Below are 20762 nucleotides of genomic sequence, written 5' to 3'. Positions count from 1 at the left end.
AAATACCTTCATCCAGGATCCAGGAACTCATTAAAAGCTACAGGAAGCGACTAGAGGCTGTTATTTTTGCAAAAGGAGGATCTACTAAATATTAATGTCACTTTTCTGGTGAGGTGCCCATACTTATGCACCTGTCAAATTTTGTTTGAATGCAGATTGCACATTTTCTGTTAGTACAATAAACCTCATTTCAAGGCAGAAACATTACTGTGTCCAACAGTTATTACATATATCAAACTGAAATAGCTGTTGCAAAAACACCAATTTTAAGAAAACATTAAGCTTAAGATTAATAGGGGTGCCCAAACTTTTTCATATAACTGTATGTCATTCTAGAAAATGAACTCATTTGCGCCAAATTATTAAAAGGGCACACACCTCTATATCACTTTGGCATCTTTTTATCTGTAAACTGATAAATGAACCAATCAACAAGAAAAGTACACTGCTCAAAAAAATAAAGGGAACACTTAAAAAACAGAATATAACTCCAAGTGAATCAAACTTCTGTGAAATCAAACTGTCCACTTAGGAAGCAACACTGATTGACAGTCAATTTCACATGCTGTTGTGCAAATGGAATAGACAATAGATGGAAATTATTGGCAATTATCAAGACATCCTCAATAAAGGAGTGGTTCTGAAGGTGGGGACTACAGACCACATCTCAGCACCAATGCTTTCTGGCTGATGTTTTGGTCACTTTTGAATGTTGGTTGTGCTTTTACACTCGTGGTACCTTGAGACGGGCTCTACAACCCACAGAAGTTGCTCAGGTAGTGCAGCTCATCCAGGATGACACATCAATGCGAACTGTGGCAAGAAGGTTTGCTGTGTCTGTCAGCGTAGTGTCCAGAGGCTGGAGGCGCTACCAGGAGACAGGCCAGTACACCAGGAGACGTGGAGGGGGCTGTAGGAGGGCAACAACGCAGCAGCAGGACCGCTACCTCCGCCTTTGTGCAAGGAGGAACAGGAGGAGCACTGCCAGAACCCTGCAAAATGAACTCCAGCAGGCCACAAATGTGCATATGTCTGCACAAACGGTTAGAAACCGACTCCTTGAGGGTGGTATGAGGGCCCGACGTCCACAGATGGGGATTGTGCTCACAGCCCAACACCGTGCAGGATGCTTGGCATTTCCCACAGAACACCAGGATTGGCAAAGTCGCCACTGGTTCCCTGTGCTCTTCACAGATGAAAGCAGGTTCACACTGAGCACATGTGACAGATGTGACAAAGTCTGGAGACGCCGTGGAGAGCGATCTGCTGCCTGCAACATCCTTCAGCATGACCAGTTTGGCAGTTGGTCAGTAATGGTGTGGGGTGGCATTTCTTTGGAGGGCCGCACAGCCCTCTATGTGCTCACCAGAGGTAGCCTGACTGCCATTAGGTACCGAGATGAGATCCTCAGACCCCTTGTGAGACCATATGCTGGTGCGGTTGGCCCTGGGTTCCTAATAATGCAGGACAATGCCAGACCTCATGTGGCTGGAGTGTGTCAGCAGTTCCTTTAACCGCTTCCCGACCGCTCACTGTAGATAAACGTCCGCGCTGCGTGGGCTCTGTGCAGCGCGAATGTTTAAAAATGGTGGGTGGTCTCGCAGCGCTCAGGACCCCCAGGGTCCTGCAAGCGCTGTGGGAGCGGTGCAGAGCGATAGCTCTGACAGGGAACATCATCGGGACCTGATTAGATCAGGTCCCAGTGATGTTAACCCTTTGCTGTCTTCTATATACCACGATCTATAGTGATCGCGGCATATAGAAGACAGCAGGAGGAGAGGGGGTCGTCCACTTACCTCTCCAACGACCCCTGATTCCTTTCAGGACCTGACGTTGCTATGGCAGCTGGAGGTCACATGACCGCCTCCAGCTCTGCCATATATGGTGTCCTGCCTGGCTCAGCCTGCAAGCTGAGCCAGACAGGAGACTGACTGTGTGAAGATCTCATGTAATGTAATATATGTCTATTACATTACATGAGATAAGGGATCAGAAAGATAAAAATTAATATCCCATACAGGGACTAAGTAAAAATGTAAAAAAAAGTAAAAAAAAATGTTTTGAAACTGTTAAAAAAAAATACAAAATAAATTAAAATAAATAAATAAAATATTAAACCGATAAATCCATATATTTTTGCAAAAATAAAAAAAGTACACATATTTGGTATTGCCGCGTCCGAAACATCCCGAGCTATAAAACTGTCACACTAATTAACTCCTTCTGTGCACACCGTAATAAAAATAAATAAAAAACGGAGCAAAAAACTATGCTTTTTCCTCATATCGCCAAACAAAAAGTGGAAAAAAATGCGATCAAAAAGCAAAATGGAAATAAAAATGGTACCACTGAAAACGTCATCTTGTTCCGCAAAAAACAAGCCGCCATACAGCTCCATCAGCCGAAAAATAAAAAAGTTATAGCGCTCAGAATAAAGCGATGAAAAAAAAATATTTTTTCTATAAAATTGTTTTATTGTGTAAAAGGGCCAAAACATAAAAAAATATACAGTACGTGTAGTATCGCTGTAAACGTACTGACCCGAAGAATAATGCTGCCTTATCACTTTTACCACACGCAGAACGGCATAAAAAAAAACTCAAAAAACAATTCCTGAATTGTTGGTTTTTGTTAATTTTACCTCCCAAAAAACAGAATAGAAAGCGATCAAAAAATGTCATGTACCCAAAAATGGTACCAATAAAAATGTCAACTCGTCCCGCAAAAAACAAACCGTCAAATGACTCTGTCGGCCGAAATATGGAAAAATTATAGCTCTCAAAATATGGCGATGCAAAAACTAGATTTTGCAAAAAAAAAGCGTCTCTTAGTGTGTGACAGCTGTCAGTCATAAAAACCCGATATAAATCTGGTATCTCTGTAATCGCACCGACCCGAAGAATAAAGTAATCTAATCAGTTATATCACACGGGGAACGGCGTAAAAAAATAAATAAAACCAATTCTTCACCTGCTACTGATTTGTTTATTATGTCTACCAAAGATCGCAGTAAGGCTCTGCTCACATTTATCCTGCGCTCTGCGCTGAGCACTTACGCCAGAGTTTCCGTGTAAATCTCTGAAATATGTGATTCAGCCGGAACCCATGACGGAAGATTCCCTGTAATGAGGCAGATATAGGCCACTGTGGATGCCGTCTGGCCTGTGATCCCACGGTGTCATTTGTTTTAGGCGTGCATAAAAGTGCGGTTGGCCACAGTTTTGTGCACTTCTGAAAAAAAGGACACCGCTAAACAGAGGCCTTACGGAGTCCATAGTAACTCTGCTGCCTCATTACAGTGAATGGATCCCGCAGGGGTTTCATCTGAATTACATGACTTGGAAATTTAGATGGAAACCCCGATGAAAGTGCTCAGCCTAGAGCGCCGGATAAATGTTACGTAAAATGTTCCCAATAAAAGCTTCAACTCAGTCCTGAAAAAAAGCTAGTCCCCACTCAGGTCCGTCATCTGTTAAAAATATAAGGGACTTCCAAGTTACTGGTAGCAGAAAGGCTCTGGAAAAGCGAAATGGCCCTTGCCCCCCAAAAGAAATTCAGAAAATTTTGTGCTCCCAAATCCAAATGCCTATTCTACAATAATTTGTTCTCCAATTGTCAAATAGCGCTCCGTCCCCCCCAGATCTCGCCGTATGGCTGAGCGGTATGATACAGCCACATATGGGGTATTGCCACTTTTAGAAGAAATTGTGTGACACATTTCGGCACCATTTTTACCCATTGCCCTGTGTGAAAATGTAAAATCTGAGGGTAAAACATTTTTTTGTGGTAAAAATATAATTATGCTTTTTTCACTGCCCAATGGTATAAATTTAAAAATTAAAAAATACTCACTACTTCCCTAGATGAATTCCTTGAGAGGTGAAGTTTACAAAATGGGGTCACTTGTGGGGGTTTCGGCATGTCAGCGACTCTTCAAATGTGACATGGTGTCTGCTGCCTATCCCAGCCAACATAGCGCTCCTTTCTCTTCCGAACCCTGCCGTACACCAAAGCAGTGGTTTTCCCCCACATATGGGGTATCGGCGTGTTCAGGAGAAATTGCACAACAAATTTCATGGTGCAATTTATCCTGTTACCCTTATGATAATGCAAAATTAGGGAATGAAAAACATTTTTTGTGGGAAAAATGTGAAAATTTTATTTTTATGGCTCACCACACATCTAGATAAGTTCTCTAAGGGGTCTAGTTTCCAAAATGGTGTCACTTGTGGGGGGTTTCCACTGTTTAGGAACATCAGGGGCTCTCCAAACGCAACATGGCGTCTTCAAAAAGTCAAATGGCGCTCCTTCCCTTCCAAACCCTGCCGTGCGCCCAAACAGTGGTTTTCCCCCACATATGGGGTATCGGCGTGTTCAGGAGAAATTGCACAACAAATTTCATGGTGCAATTTATCCAATTACCCTTATGATAATGCAAAATTAAGGGATGAAAAACGTTTTTGTGGGAAAAATGTGAAAATTTTATTTTTACAGCTTATTATTATAAACTTCTGTGAAGCACCTTGGGGTTCAAGGTGCTCACCACACATCTAGATAAGTTCCCTAAGGGGTCTAGTTTCCAAAATGGTGTCACTTGTGGGGGATTTCCACTGTTTAGGCACATTAGGGGCCCCCCAAATGCAACATGGCGTCCGCTAATTATTCAAACAAATTTTACATTCAAAAAGTCAAATGGCGCTCCTTCCCTTCCGAACCCTGCCGTGCGCCCAAACAATGGTTCGCCTCCACATATGGGGTATCAGCGTGTTCAGGAGAAATTGCACAACAAACTTCATGGTGCAATTTATCCTATTACCCTTATGATAATGCAAAATTCAGACATGAAAAACGTTTTTGTGGGAAAAATGTGAAAATTTTATTTTTACAGCTGATTATTATAAACTTCTATGAAGCACCTTGGGGTTCAAGGTGCTCACCACACATCTAGATAAGTTCCCTAAGGGGTCTAGTTTCCAAAATGGTGTCACTTGTGGGGGGTTTCCACTGTTTAGGAACATCAGGGGCTCTCCAAACGCAACATGGCGTCTGCTAATTATTCAAACAAATTTTACATTCAAAAAGTCTAATGGCGCTCCTTCCCTTCCGAACCCTGCAGTGCGCCCAAACAGTGGTTTTCCCTCACATATGGGGTATCAGCGCGCTCAAGAGAAATTGCAAAAAAAAATTTTTGGGGTCCATTTTTTCCTGTTACCCCTGTGAAAATAAAAAAAATTGGGTCTAAAGTAACATTTTTGTGAAAAAAGTTAAATGTTAATTTTTTTCTTCCACATTCCAAAAATTCCTGTGAAGCACCTGAAGGGTTAATAAAGTTCTTGAATGTGGTTTTGAGCACCTTGAGGGGTGCAGTTTTTAGAATGGTGTCACTTTTGGGTATTTTCTGTCCTAAAGACCCCTCAAAGTGACTTCAAATATGATGTGGTCCCTAAAAAAATGTTTTTGCAAATTTTGTTGGAAAAATGAGAAATCGCTGGTCAACTTTTAACCCTTATAGCTCCCTAACAAAAAAAAATTTTGGTTCCAAAATTGTGCTGATGTAAAGTAGACATGTGGGCAATGTTATTTATTAACTATTTTGTGTGACATATCTCTCTGATTTAAGGGCATGAAAATTCAAAGTTTGAAAATTGCAAAATTTTCAAAATTTTCACCAAATTTCCGATTTTTTCACAAATAAATGCAAGTGATATCAAAGAAATTTTACCACTATCATGAAGTACAATATGTCACGAAAAATTGACAGTGGTCAGAATTGAAAAAATTGGCCCTTTCACAAAGGCAAAAACAGGCTCTGGCGCGAAGTGGTTAAGATGAAGGCATTGAAGCTATGGACTGGCCCGCCCATTCCCCAGACCTGAATCTGATTGAGCACATCTGGGACATCATGTCTCGGTCCATTCACCAACTTCACGTTGCCCCACAGACTGTCCAGGTGTTGGCGGATGCTTTAGTCCAGGTCTGGGAGGAGATCCCACAGGAGACCATCCGAAACCTCATCAGGAGCATGCCCAGGCCTTGTAGGGAGGTCATACAGGCACGTGGAGGGCACACACAATACTGAGCCTCATTTTGACTTGTTTTAAGGACATTACATCAAAGTTGGATCAGCCTGTAGTGTGTTTTTCCACTTTAATTTTGAGGGTGACTCCAAATCCAGGCCTCCATTGGTTAATAAATTAGATTTCCATTGATGATTTTTGTGTGATTTTGTTGTCAGCACATTCAACTTTGTACAGAACAAAGTATTCAATGAGAATATTTCATTCATTCAGATCTAGGATGTGTTATTTGAGTGTTCCTTTTATTTTTTTGAGCAGTGTAGATGCCTGTGACGCACCCCTGGGCCTACTTGGTGTAGCGTTGCGCACGCGGGGACTACCCGGAGCCGGGCCTGTTGGGGGTAGTAGTCTCGTGGCGGTGACCCGGTCCGTGCCCAGGGAGTCAAACTGTGTGGCTGAGTATTAGCAGTAGATGTTGGACGACTACGCCACCCGTTGAATGCAGCTATGGAGCTGCCGCTGCAGGGCAGACCGCTGAGGCCGGTGGAAGGATTGTGCAGCGTGGATGGTATAACCCCCAACGGGAGGGGTATGGCCTCAGGGCAGCCGACGTGGATGATGGGGGTAGCAGGAACCACTCAGAGACGATGCGGTGTAGTTCAGGGTCTTTACTGGTGACAAAAATAGACCCTCCCGGAGTACTGGCTAGCGGTCGGGGCCTGGTCAGTCCTTGAACAGATGGGATCTCCCCTGGCCAGGCGGAGTTGTAGGCCTCCCCAACTAATTGTACTCTACTGGCTACCTTGCTAGAGGCGGGTAAAAGTAGCCCACGTCCCTGAGTGTACCGTGTGGTGCTCACCCGTATGGCCGGTGACTCGGGGCCTTCTAGTGGCTTCCGCTCCACGACGGCGGTGCTGGTCCCACGCGTGTGACCGTGCCTTCGGGTTTCTTGGCCAGAGGACCTGAAATCCCCTGCCGGTCGGTTTCTGCTGCTGGGTAAGGATTAGTCCCCACAGCCTCGGACTCCGGGTCCGGTGGTAACTCTTCAATCAGGGCGAGCTCTACAGCTGCCAGCCCCTGATTCCTTTTAGCACGACTTCCCCAGAGCTCCTGATCTCTTTTTCCTATAGCTGCTTCTCCTCTTCTTAACTAACTCACCCTGCCTCAGCCCCAGTTTTATATAGGGGAAGTTCTTCCCCTCCCAGGACTGGGCAGGAGGTGTGGCATGCATAGGATTCCTGACCAAGAGACCTCCCACCTGCTCTCAGACATAATATTGCTATTACTGTGGAAACCAGACCCCTGGGGTGCCACACCTGTATATGAAATTTTTTATTATCCAATTTTCAATTTTTTACTCCAAAAACTGTTGTAAACTTAGTAACTGAAAATGAATACCTGTAAGTGGCGAAGCTAGGTGTGAGGTTGTAAGCACATAACTGTGTCTCAATAATACCTGGCATTACAAAGCATGGGTAAAGGTAAAGTGTTACAAGTGTGTGCTTATAATGAATTGCCCAGTGTGTATATCGTATGAATTTGTTCATACATAATAAGATTGATAACACCCCTCCCTCTATATTGTATTTTCTAGGACTCCTGTGCAGCTATCCTGATATCCAGTAACATCCTGGCAATATGACTGAAACAATAAGCTTGTGCCTTGAGTTTACAGTAACATTTCTATTTTGGTTTGTGCTTCCTTGTCCTTATGTTACTGGACTGATCGACATCCACTCTGTCTGACAGTAAACACTGTCCTTAGCAGCTCCAAAAATTATGCTGAGATTGCAGGACTCCCATAACCCTCCGCACAGCTTGCTTGTGGTTGTAAGAGCAGGTGCTGTGTCTCCGATGTCAGATTCTACACTATTTGTAAAGACAATTATACTCTGGCACAGCCTTCTGTGCTGCCTGCTTGACTTCTGATCCTTGTCATGCTATTCCTTCAAGAGGGTGAATTTGTTCTGAGACATTTCAAACTTTTCCATAAGCTTCTTGTGTATCAGAGGCACAACGTATATGATACGGGATTTGTTCTGAAAGTTTTTTTGACATTTACTTACTCAACTAGATATATAAAATACAGTTTGGGCAGAAATAGGTATATGACAAGGGCATACCAGTATATGGAGTAAATTGTATTATTTTATTTTACTTACTTACTTATATTGCACCTTTAATTCTGCAGCGCTTTACAGACATTATTGGTATTGTCCCCATTGGGGCTCACAATCTAGATTCCCTATCAGTATGTCTTTGCAGTATGGGAGGAAACCCTCGCAAACACAGGGAGAACATACAAACTCCTTGCAGATGTTGTCCTTGGTGGGTTTTGAACCCAAGACCCCAGCTCTACAAAGCAACAGTTCAAACCACTCAGCTACCAGATAAATACTAGTTCTAATAATATAGCAACCATGGCCTGCCCACAATTGCACATATTTTATTATAGCAATGCGTAGTTTAACTATCTCTGTTCTACCAGCCACCTTTTGCTGTCTACCGAAAATGCATGAATGAAATAGAAAGTTAAAAGGCATTGTAGGTCTCCAGAAAAACTTAAGTACTCAACATAAGTGAGTGCATCCCAACTGATTTGTTAGAAAACCTTTAGTTTTCTTTCAGAATCATAATTTTCTATGGGAAACCATATTATAAAATACTCCCATTTTTTGCAAACAAGATTTTGGTATTTTGCACTCCCAAAAAAGTAAATTTCCTAGCAAATTCATTCAACACTATGTTGCAAAATTGAGTACACCCCAATGAAAGTCTTAGTATCAAAGCTAAAGTTTAGAATACAAAATTCTAAATAATAAGAATTAAACCACTGGTAAGTCTATTTATTCATTAAACAGGTGTCCAGCAGACAGTTGGCGATAAAAGCGCTTTATTTAACAAAGAAAACCCCTTCTTATTTTCTGCTATCAGCAATGGCACCACGTAGAAGAGAAATGACCTAAGAAACAAAATAACTTCTTTACTCAAGAGGGGTGAAGAGTACAAGAAGATCAACAAAGCTTTGCTTGTCAGTAAGAATACTGTAGCAAAGATCATACAAAAATTGAACAGAGATGGAACTGCAACCATCTCACAGAGATGTTCAGATCGACAACGGAAGTTGACACCTAAACAGTAATGTCTTCTAAAGAGAAGGGATAATGAAAATCGACATACAAGTTCACTGAAGTTAGCTAAAGAAATAGAAAGCCAAACCAGGGTGTTTCCAGTGACTAAATACAGTGTACACTGCAGAGGAATGGCACGTATGGGTGTCGTCCATGAAGGAAACCTCTCTTAACGTCAATGCACAAAAAATACCACCTACAATTTGCCAGGGTCCATGCTGAAAAATAAGAAGGCTACTGGCACCCTAAACTCTGGAGTGATGAAGCCAAGATAAATGTTTTTGAAAGTGATAGCTTCAAAACTGTATGCTGTTGCAAAGCTGAGGAGATAAAAGCATGATGCTTATAGTAAAACATGGTGGAGGTTTCCTTATGTGGGGCTGCATAAATGCTGCTGGCTGCGGGGAAGTACATTTCATTGATGGTATCATAAATTGATAGATGTACTGCTCTATATTGGCAGAGAAGCAGCTACTATCACTTTGTGCCCTTGGTAAATGTGCACTTTTCCATCATGACAATGATCTAAAACACACATCTAAGGCCACTGTTGCATTTCTGAAAAAGAACAGAGTGAAAGTGATTCAGTGGCCAAGTGTGTCTCCTGATCTCAAACCAACCAAAACTCCTACAGGGAATTCTAAAGAGATAAGTTGAACATCACTCAGTATCCAGCATCCAGATTCCAAAAGAGGTCGGTCCTGAAGAACAGAAAAAGATAGATGTTGCGTTATGTCCTGAACTTGTTCATTCTATGCCTAGAAGACTTAGGCTATGTGCCCACGATGCAGAAATGAAGCAGAAAATTTCTGCAGCATTTCTGCATCTCCCTGGCAGAAAAAACGCATACGGATTGTACATGCGTTTTTCCTGCGGAATACATGCGGATTCACATGCGTTTCCGCAAGCGGATTGACAAGCGCTTTCAAAGCGATTTTAGCATCACTTGGAAAGTGCTTGTCAACTAGGTCACACTATATAAATCCATGCAACCGGCATGGATTTATATAGTGTGACCCGAGAGAATGGTTAAAAATAAAAAAATAAACCTATACTTACTTTCCGATGGCCCGGCGTGTGTTGCTGCGCTCCTTCCTGGCTGCCTGCTGATCGCGGGACACTGCATTGAAAGACCTGCCGTCACATGACTGTGACGTCACCGCAGGTCCTTCAGTCCTGCCTGCAAGCACAGGGAAGGAGACCGGGGGCCGTCGGAAGGTGAATATAATCTTTATTTTTTTATTTTATTCTTGTTTTTACAGTTTCTATGGTACCTGGGTGTGGAGGAGAGTCTCCTGTCCTCCACACCCGGGTACGATCCGCACATTAGAACGCGCCAATTACGCAAGTACAGATGCAGTCTTGCGGAATTGGCGCGTTCTAATGCAAGTCAATGGCGGCGAAAATGCAGCGCTTCCGCAAAATAATTGGTAGCGCTGCATTCTTTTCCGCAATGATAATCCACAGCGGAAATTTCCGCAGCATGTGCACAGCACATGCGGATTATCATTGGGGAACATTGCTGCCCTTCTACCATGCGTTTTTAATGCTTTTCCGCAGCGTTTCCGCAGCTGCAAAAACGCTGCGGAAACGCATTAAAGATGCATCGTGGGCACACAGCCTTAGTGTTGTCCTTAAAAATCTTGAAGGTCATACCAAATACTAGATGTAGTACTTTTGATATGTGGTGTATTCATTTTTGCATTAACTAATTTGAGTAAAACTGACGATTTTGAAATTAAAATTATACTATTAACTTTAATTTCATGTTATGGGTTAAAAAATGTTCTCTGAAACTCAGCCTTGTCAAAATTTTGGAAGTTGTTCTTAAGTACAGTGAGATATTGACTAAAATCTTACTTTTCAAAGAGAATGTATTCATTTATGCTTAGCCCAGTATTTATTTTATTCAGAGTTGAAAGGGAGTTTTTTTAGGCATTAAAATGGGTTGTCCCATGCATTTGGATTTCATTAAGGGATTTTCTATTGACAGAATGGAGTGTTGCTCTGTAAGACCTTTTGTGTCGATGTATGATACAAACACAATCATTTCAATGGCCAGCATGTAATACTACATTTTACATTGCATCTACCCTGCTTATTGGCTTCTTTTGGTCCCATACATCTGAAATAAAGCATCAAGGTGCATGCGTGACCACTGATCCATTCAAACCACTCACCACAGTCATGCAGTGAGGAGGAATGTGGGACTCTTCATCTCTGTACTAGTGACCTCAGGGGCAGAGCCGGCATCACCACCCAGCACACCCGGGCAAGTGGCGGGGCCCTGGACAAACGGGGGGCCCAGTCAGTGGCATACTGCCAATGGCGTCAGACCATGTGGCTGGTATGGGGCCCGTGAGTCAGAAGGGCCCGATGCCATTGCGGGATCCGTACTCCCTACCCCCCCGCATAGTACTTTCAACTGTTTCGGCATCCTGGATACTGTTGAAAACAATGATGGGAGAGGGAGACGTCCTCTGACGCTCCCTCTCCCATCATTCCCCCAGAGTCTGAGCTCTGTGACATCTCAGCGCAGAGAGCGGGATGACGTCCCTACAGCGCGCCCTCTGTGTTGAGCAGTGCAAAGGTTCAGAAGACCGGAGAGCGCAGAGACCAGACCAGCGGAGAAATGGGGAGAGGTGAGTATTTGTTTTTAATGTATAGAGCATACTGAATAGAGCAATATATGGGGCCCATTATACTAAATGAAGCAATATGTAGTGCCGGCGTCCCTGCCCTCTGCTAGGCAGGGACGCTGCTCCCCTCACCGCTCTGCCCCGTGCCCGGCGTCCCTCTCCCGCTCTGCTGTCAGCGCGCGCTCCTTCCCGGCGTCCTCCTCCCGCTCTGCTCTCAGCGCGCGCTCCTTCCCGGCCCCTGTGCTTAGGGCGCGCGCGCGCGCGCTCCCCTCCTCTTAAAGGGGCCGCGCGCGCCGTCCTAAGGAGTCCCCGGCCAATGGCCGGAGGACTTCATCATATATAAGGCACCTCCTCCAAAATGGAGGTGCCCGAGCAATGTTGTTTGCACCTGTGTCTCACCTGTGCTTCAGCCCTCAGGTCCCGTTGCCAGTTACCTGCCAGTTACCTGTCAGATTCCTGCCTGATTACTTGCTACCTGTCTGCTAGTCTGAGGTCCGACGGTCTGCCTTACTACTCCTGTCAGTCTGTCTAAGGACCAGCCTGCCCGCTCACCTGGGAGCGCACCTCAGCTACCTGCCTGCTTGCCTGAGGTCCGACGGTCTGCCTTACAACTCCGGTCAGTCTGTCTATGGACCAGCTTGCCCGCTCACCTGGGAGCGCTTCTCCGTTACCTGCCTGCTTGCCAGCCCGGAGGCTCCGCTGTCACGTGCTGTGACCACCAGCTACTCCAGACTCTTGCCCGCTCACCTGGGAGCGCTTCTCCGCTACCTGCCTGCTTGCCTGCCCGGAGGCTCCGCTGTCACGTGCTGTGACCACCAGCTACTCCAGACTCTTGCCCGCTCACCTGGGAGCGCTTCTCCGCTACCTGCCTGCTTGCCTGCCCGGAGGCTCCGCTGTCACGTGCTGTGACCACCAGCTATTCCTGAGACTCTTGCCCGCTCACCTGGGAGCGCTTCTCCGTTACCTGCCTGCTTGCCTACCTGGAGGCTCCGCCGTCACGTGCTGTGACCACCTGCTATTCCAGAGACTCTCGCTTGCTCACCTGGGAGCACACATTCTTCATCTGCCTTGCTAGCCTACCTGGAGGTTCAGCCATCACAGGTCGTACCTACCCTTTATCCAGAGACTGCCCCGATCACTTGCCGTGTCCTCCTGCCCGTACACCCAGAGACTGTCCTGGTCACCTCCTGGGACTACCTGCCTGGTCGCCACCCGCTCCCTTACAAGGACCGCCCCCTTGTATTGTAGCCCAGAGGTTCCGCCTCCCAGACCCGTTACAGTTTGCTCGGGCCATGGAACCCGGTGGCACCCAAGCTCCCTCGCTCTCGGACCTCTGTCTTGAACTGTCCCGTCAGAGGTCCCAACAGGAGTCCATCCTGGGTCACCTGCGGAATGTCAATACTCGCCTGAACACTCTGTCTGATCCACCAACAACCTCCGCCAGTGCCATATCTTGCAATCCGGCAGCTCCGCTGCCCACTAATACCATGGTATCCTACCCCGGACCCCGGCTTTCTGCACCTCCTCGCTTCGGAGGCGACTCCGTCCAGGCTCGGGGCTTCTTAAATCAGTGCACCCTGCACTTTGAACTTTTGTCCCACCAGTTTAACTCCGACCGGGCCAAAATTGCCTTCATCATGTCCCATCTCACCGGGGAGGCCCTGGTCTGGCTAAATCCTCTATGAGAGAGAGGAGACCCCCTGGTGTCCAACTTGCCTGCTTTTCTCACGGCTTTCCGGAAAGTCTTCGACGAACCCGGACGGAAGACCTCATCTGCATCATCGTTGCTACGCCTCCGTCAGGAGAGTCTCACCGTGGGCCAATATGCCATACGGTTCCGTACCCTTGCCTCGGAGCTGGCCTGGGATAACGACGCTCTGGTTTCCGTCTTCTGGGAGGGTCTGTCCGGCCGTATTAAAGATGAACTTGCCGGTCGGGACATTCCTACCACTCTCGATGACTTAATAACTCTTGCCACCCGGATTGACCTACGGTTCCAGGAGCGTGCCAGAGAGGTCACCCGTGAGAGGAGGTTACCACGTCTAGCTCCTACTTTTCAGAAACCCGTCACTCCTTCTGTCTCTAACCAGGTACACCCTCCTGAGCCTATGCAGGTCGACCAGACCAAGATGGTCAAGACCCGTCAGGACTTACGCCGTGCCGAGGGGACCTGCTTCTACTGTGGCAGTAAGGAGCACCGGATCCGTGCCTGCCCGGAGAGGTCGGGAAACGCCTGTGTCTAGGTTCGCTCAGAGAGGTCCACCTAGACAAGAATAAATCCTCTCCATCCCTGCTGTTGTCAGTTTCAATCGTCTACGGGGAGAACCGTTATTTCGAACTAGCCCAACTGGACTCTGGAGCAGCCGGGAATCTTATTTCACAGTCCCTGGTAGAGAAATACCGCATCCCCACCAAACCTCTGGCTGTACCCTTGTCTGTGGCTGCCGTGGATGGGGGGCTCTTACCACGCCCCATCCAACTCATCACCGAATCCATTACTCTGCAGGTGGGAATGCTGCATTCTGAAAGTATCTCCTTTCATGTTCTGCCTGGACTCTCTCACGCCCTCTTGCTAGGTCTGCCTTGGCTCCAGAAACATGCACCCGTGCTTGACTGGCAAACCGGAGAAGTCCTTCGCTGGGGACAAGACTGTCATAAGACCTGCCTGGTTCCCGTCCATCCCGTCCGTCCCTCTCCTACCCCAGCTAATCTACCTGGACTTCCAATTCCTTATTGGTCTTATGCTGATGTCTTTAATAAAAAGGAGGCAGAGACATTACCCCCTCATAGACCATACGACTGTCCCATCGACCTGTTACCCGGTACTACTCCTCCCCGTGGGCGTATTTATCCTTTATCCGCTGCTGAGACCCGGTCGATGTCCGAATATATTGAGGAGAATCTGGCCAGGGGATTCATCCGGAAATCTACCTCCCCGGCGGGAGCAGGCTTCTTTTTCGTCAAAAAGAAGGACGGCTCTCTCCGTCCCTGTATAGACTATAGAGGCCTAAACCAGATCACGGTGAAGAATAAATACCCCCTTCCGCTCATTCCAGAATTATTTGATCGTCTGAGGGGGGCTAGAATCTTCACCAAACTAGACCTCCGTGGGGCGTACAACCTGGTTCGTATCCGTCAAGGGGATGAATGGAAGACGGCATTCAACACCCGGGACGGCCACTATGAATACCTGGTAATGCCCTTTGGTCTCTGTAACGCTCCTGCCGTCTTTCAAGAGTTGGTCAATGACATCTTCCGGGACCTTCTCTACTCCTGCGTAGTGGTGTACCTGGACGACATCTTGGTCTTCTCTCCGGATCTCCAGACTCACCGGAGGGACGTTCGTCAGGTCCTGCTCAGGCTCAGGCAGAATCACCTCTTCGCTAAATACGAGAAGTGCCTCTTTGAGCAGACCTCGCTTCCGTTTTTGGGCTACATTATTTCTCAGACCGGCCTACGAATGGATCCAGAGAAACTGTCTGCCATCGAGAAATGGCCCCGACCGGAGGGGTTGAAAGCCATTCAGCGGTTCCTGGGCTTCGCCAACTACTACCGCCTCTTCATACCACACTTCTCTTCCCGGACTGCCCCAATTTCCGCGCTCACCCGTAAGGGTACTAATCCCAAAGAGTGGCCGCCCGAAGCAGAAGAAGCCTTTCTTTCCTTAAAACAGGCCTTCTCTTCCGCCCCGGTGCTGCATCGCCCGGACGGCAACAAGCAGTTCTTCCTGGAAGTGGACGCCTCCTCCTCTGGAGCTGGAGCGGTACTTACTCAAAAATCTTCTTCCGGGAGGATGGTAACTTGCGGCTTCTTCTCTAAACTCTTCTCCTCCTCAGAGCGCAATTATTCCATAGGAGATCGAGAGTTATTGGCCATCAAACTGGCATTGGAGGAGTGGCGTTACCTGCTTGAGGGGGCTCTTCACCCGGTAATAATTTACACTGACCACAAGAACTTGGCTTACCTCCAGCATGCCCAGAGACTTAACCCGCGCCAAGCCCGGTGGTCCTTGTTTTTTGCTCGTTTTGATTTTGTCCTTCATTTTCGCCCGGCTGACAAAAACGTCAAGGCGGACGCCTTGTCTCGATCCTTTCTGGTATCTGATCTCGAGGAAGATCCGAAACACATCATCGATCCCGCCAGAGTAATGCAGGTGGCTCCCGTGAGTCTAAATCGTCTCCCTCCCGGAAAGACGTTCGTATCAGTACCTGATCGGGAGAAGATCCTTCACTGGGGTCACTCGTCTAAACTGGCTGGCCACGCTGGTCAGAAGAAGACCCTCCAGCTTATTTCCCGGCACTACTGGTGGCCTACCCTGCACAAGGATGTAATAGACTTTGTTTCTGCCTGTGTGTCCTGCGCCCGCAACAAGGTTCCGAGACATCTGCCAGCCGGTCGCCTCCTTCCGCTCCCAGTACCTGCTGCCCCCTGGCAGCATATTGCAATGGACTTCATAACTGACCTCCCACTCTCTGCCGGTTGTACGGTCATTTGGGTGGTCGCTGACCGCTTCTCCAAGATGGCTCATTTCGTTCCCCTGCCAGGCCTCCCGTCTGCACCCGAGCTAGCTAGAGACTTTATTCGTCACATCTTCCGTCTTCATGGCCTGCCCCTCCACATCGTGTCGGATCGTGGGGTACAGTTCACCTCACGCTTCTGGAGAGCCACTTGTAAACTACTAGACGTCACCCTGGACTTCTCTTCCGCTTACCACCCACAGTCCAATGGTCAAGTGGAGCGGATCAATCAGAACCTGACCAGTTACCTCCGGCACTTCGTTAATGCCCACCATTCTGACTGGGTGGATCTCCTACCATGGGCCGAGTTCTCTTACAATAATCACGAGAGCGAATCCTCCTCCAAATCCCCGTTTTTTGTAGTCTTTGGTCAGCACCCTCGGATTCCTTTTCCTGTCTCCACCTCGGTGGACAACCCGGCTGCGGAATCTCTCGTTAGCAAATTTTCCTCCATTTGGGAGAGTACCCGATCCGCACTCCTTCAGTCGTCCGAGCGGATGAAAAGACACGCTGACAAAAAACGCCTGGATCCTCCTCAATTTCGTCCAGGAGATAAGGTCTGGCTCTCATCTAAATATGTTCGACTCAAGATACCCTCTTACAAGTTAGGGCCTCGGTTCATCGGACCTCTGGAGGTCACCAGTCAGATCAACCCGGTGGCCTATAAATTGAAACTCCCGGCCAACTTACGGATCCCTAACTCCTTCCATGTATCTCTCCTCAAACCTGTGGTATTTAACTCTTTTTCCAAGTCTACAGGTACGCCTCCTGCTCCGGTTTCTGCTGAGGACGAGTTTGAGGTAGAGAACATTCTTGCCACCAAAAGGGTAAGAGGAAAGACCTTTTTTCTGGTAGATTGGAAGGGGTTTGGTCCTGAGGAGAGAACGTGGGAGCCCCGGGAGAACATCCATGCCCCTCTCATCCTAGCTAAATTTCTGTCTGGCCTAAAAAAGGGGGGGCCTAAAGGGGGGGGTACTGTAGTGCCGGCGTCCCTGCCCTCTGCTAGGCAGGGACGCTGCTCCCCTCACCGCTCTGCCCCGTGCCCGGCGTCCCTCTCCCGCTCTGCTGTCAGCGCGCGCTCCTTCCCGGCGTCCTCCTCCCGCTCTGCTCTCAGCGCGCGCTCCTTCCCGGCCCCTGTGCTTAGGGCGCGCGCGCGCGCTCCCCTCCTCTTAAAGGGGCCGCGCGCGCCGTCCTAAGGAGTCCCCGGCCAATGGCCGGAGGACTTCATCATATATAAGGCACCTCCTCCAAAATGGAGGTGCCCGAGCAATGTTGTTTGCACCTGTGTCTCACCTGTGCTTCAGCCCTCAGGTCCCGTTGCCAGTTACCTGCCAGTTACCTGTCAGATTCCTGCCTGATTACTTGCTACCTGTCTGCTAGTCTGAGGTCCGACGGTCTGCCTTACTACTCCTGTCAGTCTGTCTAAGGACCAGCCTGCCCGCTCACCTGGGAGCGCACCTCAGCTACCTGCCTGCTTGCCTGAGGTCCGACGGTCTGCCTTACAACTCCGGTCAGTCTGTCTATGGACCAGCTTGCCCGCTCACCTGGGAGCGCTTCTCCGTTACCTGCCTGCTTGCCAGCCCGGAGGCTCCGCTGTCACGTGCTGTGACCACCAGCTACTCCAGACTCTTGCCCGCTCACCTGGGAGCGCTTCTCCGCTACCTGCCTGCTTGCCTGCCCGGAGGCTCCGCTGTCACGTGCTGTGACCACCAGCTACTCCAGACTCTTGCCCGCTCACCTGGGAGCGCTTCTCCGCTACCTGCCTGCTTGCCTGCCCGGAGGCTCCGCTGTCACGTGCTGTGACCACCAGCTATTCCTGAGACTCTTGCCCGCTCACCTGGGAGCGCTTCTCCGTTACCTGCCTGCTTGCCTACCTGGAGGCTCCGCCGTCACGTGCTGTGACCACCTGCTATTCCAGAGACTCTCGCTTGCTCACCTGGGAGCACACATTCTTCATCTGCCTTGCTAGCCTACCTGGAGGTTCAGCCATCACAGGTCGTACCTACCCTTTATCCAGAGACTGCCCCGATCACTTGCCGTGTCCTCCTGCCCGTACACCCAGAGACTGTCCTGGTCACCTCCTGGGACTACCTGCCTGGTCGCCACCCGCTCCCTTACAAGGACCGCCCCCTTGTATTGTAGCCCAGAGGTTCCGCCTCCCAGACCCGTTACACAATATATGGGACAAATTATACTGAATGGAGTAATATATGGGGCCCGTTATACTGAATGGAGAAATATATAGGGCCCATTATACTGTATGGAGAAATATATGGGGACATTATACTGTATGGAGCACTATATGGGCATCATGAATTGTGTTATGTGTTAAAGGGGCCCATTTAGACTCTTTCGCCCAGGGCCCACAAAAACCTGGTCAGGGGTCCCAGCAGTGTGGCCCCCAGCAATTATTCATTTATCACTTGTCCTATTTTTCTTAGGATAAACTCTTTAATAAGAACCAACAATACTGCAGATATATAGTACAGACCAAAAGTTTGGACACACCTTCTCATTTAAAGATTTTTCTGTATTTTCATGACTATGAAAATAGTACATTCACACTGAAGGCATCAAAACTATGAATTAACACATGTGGAATTATATACTTAACAAAAAAGTGTGAAACAACTGAAAATATGTCTTATATTCTGGTTCTTTGAAGTAGCCACCTTTTGCTTTGATGACTGCTTTGCACACTCTTGGCATTCTCTTGATGAGCTTCAAGAGGTAGTCACCGGAAATGGTCTTTCAACAATCTTGAAGGAGTTCCCAGAGATGCTTAGCACTTGTTGGCCCTTTTGCCTTCACTCTGCGGTCCAGCTCACCCCAAACCATCTCGATTGGGTTCAGGTCTGGTGACTGTGGAGGCCAGGTCATCTGGCGTAGCACCCCATCACTCTCCTTCTTGGTCAAATAGCCCTTACACAGCCTGGAGGTGTATTTGGGGTCATTGTCCTGTTGAAAAATAAATGATGGTCCAACTAAACGCAAACCGGATGGAATAGCATGCCACTGCAAGATGCTGTGGTAGCCATTCTGGTTCAGTATGCCTTCAATTTTGAATAAATCCCCAACAGTGTCACCGGCAAAGCACCCCCACATCATCACACCTCCTCCTCCATGCTTCACGGTGGGAACCAGGCATGTAGAGTCCAGCCGTTCACCTTTTCTGCGTCGACCAAAGACACGGTGGTTGGAACCAAAGATCTCAAATTTGGACTCATCAGACCAAAGCACAGATTTCCACTGGTCTCATGTCCATTCCTTGTGTTCTTTAGCCCAAACTTGTCTCTTCTGCTTGTTGCCTGTCCTTAGCAGTGGTTTCCTAGCAGCTATTTTACCATGAAGGCCTGCTGTACAAAGTCTCCTCTTAACAGTTGTTAAAGAGATGTGTCTGCTGCTAGGACGCTGTGTGGCATTGACCTGGTCTCTAATCTGAGCTGCTGTTAACCTGCGATTTCTGAGGCTGGTGACTCAGATAAACTTATCCTCAGAAGCAGAGGTGACTCTTGGTCTTCCTTTCCTGGGGCGGTCCTCATGTGAGCCAGTTTCTTTGTAGCGCTTGATGGTTTTTGCAACTGCACTTGGGGACACTTTCAAAGTTTGCCCAATTTTTCGGACTGACTGACCTTAATTTCTTAAAGTAATGATTGCCACTCGTTTTTCTTTACTAGCTGCTTTTTTCTTGCCATAATACAAATTCTAACAGTCTATTCAGTAGGACTATCAGCGGTGTAACCTCCAGACTTCTGCACAACACAACTGATGGTCCCAACCCCATTTATAAGGCAAGAAATCCCATTTATTAAACTTGACAGTGCACACCTGTGAAGTGAAAACCATTTCCGGTGACTACCTCTTGAGGCTCATCAAGAGAATGCCAAGAGTGTGCAAAGCAGTCATCAAAACAAAAGGTGGCTACTTTGAAGAACCTAGAATATAAGACATATTTTCAGTTGTTTCACACTTTTTTGTTAAGTATATAATTCCACATGTGTTAATTCATAGTTTTGATGCCTTCAGTGTGAATGTGCAATTTTCAAAGTCATGAAAATACAGAAAAATCTTTAAATGAGAAGGTGCGTCCAAACTTTTGGTCTGTACTGTATGTTAAATAAAAATTAAGTAATCTTGTAAAAGCAACATTGTGGGCTCCTTAAATGTAAGACATTTTCAACCATACTTTGTTGTCAGATGTGCAGTACGGTTATAAATGCTGAACATACCCTCGATTGCAACTCCCCTGCTGCAACGAGATTCCCAAATATTTCTCACCAAACCACAGTTCTCCCTTGAAGGTCATGGGGAGAGGAGGGAAAAAATCCAGCAACCGCAAAAAATTGGAACAAATCATGTATCAAAACTTCCCATTTATTTAGTCAGTTAAAACCAGGGATAAAAATAAAACCACATGAGGGGAGGGAAAAGACACCGGGTCTACGCGTTTCAAGCTAC

General features: G+C 47.4%; 1 long non-coding RNA gene across 1 annotated transcript in view; it reads left to right on the top strand.

Annotated features, from left to right (window-relative positions):
• The window catches only part of LOC141153586 (uncharacterized), a 104065-nt gene extending 93112 nt beyond the window's left edge, over positions 1-10953 (top strand). Inside the window, exon 4 of the long non-coding RNA XR_012247323.1 lies at positions 7612-10953. This is a non-coding gene — a long non-coding RNA (uncharacterized lncRNA). The remainder of the gene's footprint in view (positions 1-7611) is intronic.
• Positions 10954-20762: the final 9809 nt, after the last annotated feature.

The sequence above is a fragment of the Phyllobates terribilis genome, unplaced genomic scaffold, assembly GCF_046119375.1.
Source record: "Phyllobates terribilis strain yellow unplaced genomic scaffold, ASM4611937v1 Scaffold_1__5_contigs__length_1240528914, whole genome shotgun sequence".
NCBI classification, from domain to species: Eukaryota; Metazoa; Chordata; class Amphibia; order Anura; family Dendrobatidae; genus Phyllobates; species Phyllobates terribilis.
The sequence above is the reverse complement of the archived record's forward strand: the minus strand, read 5'-3'. Positions and strand labels throughout refer to the sequence as shown.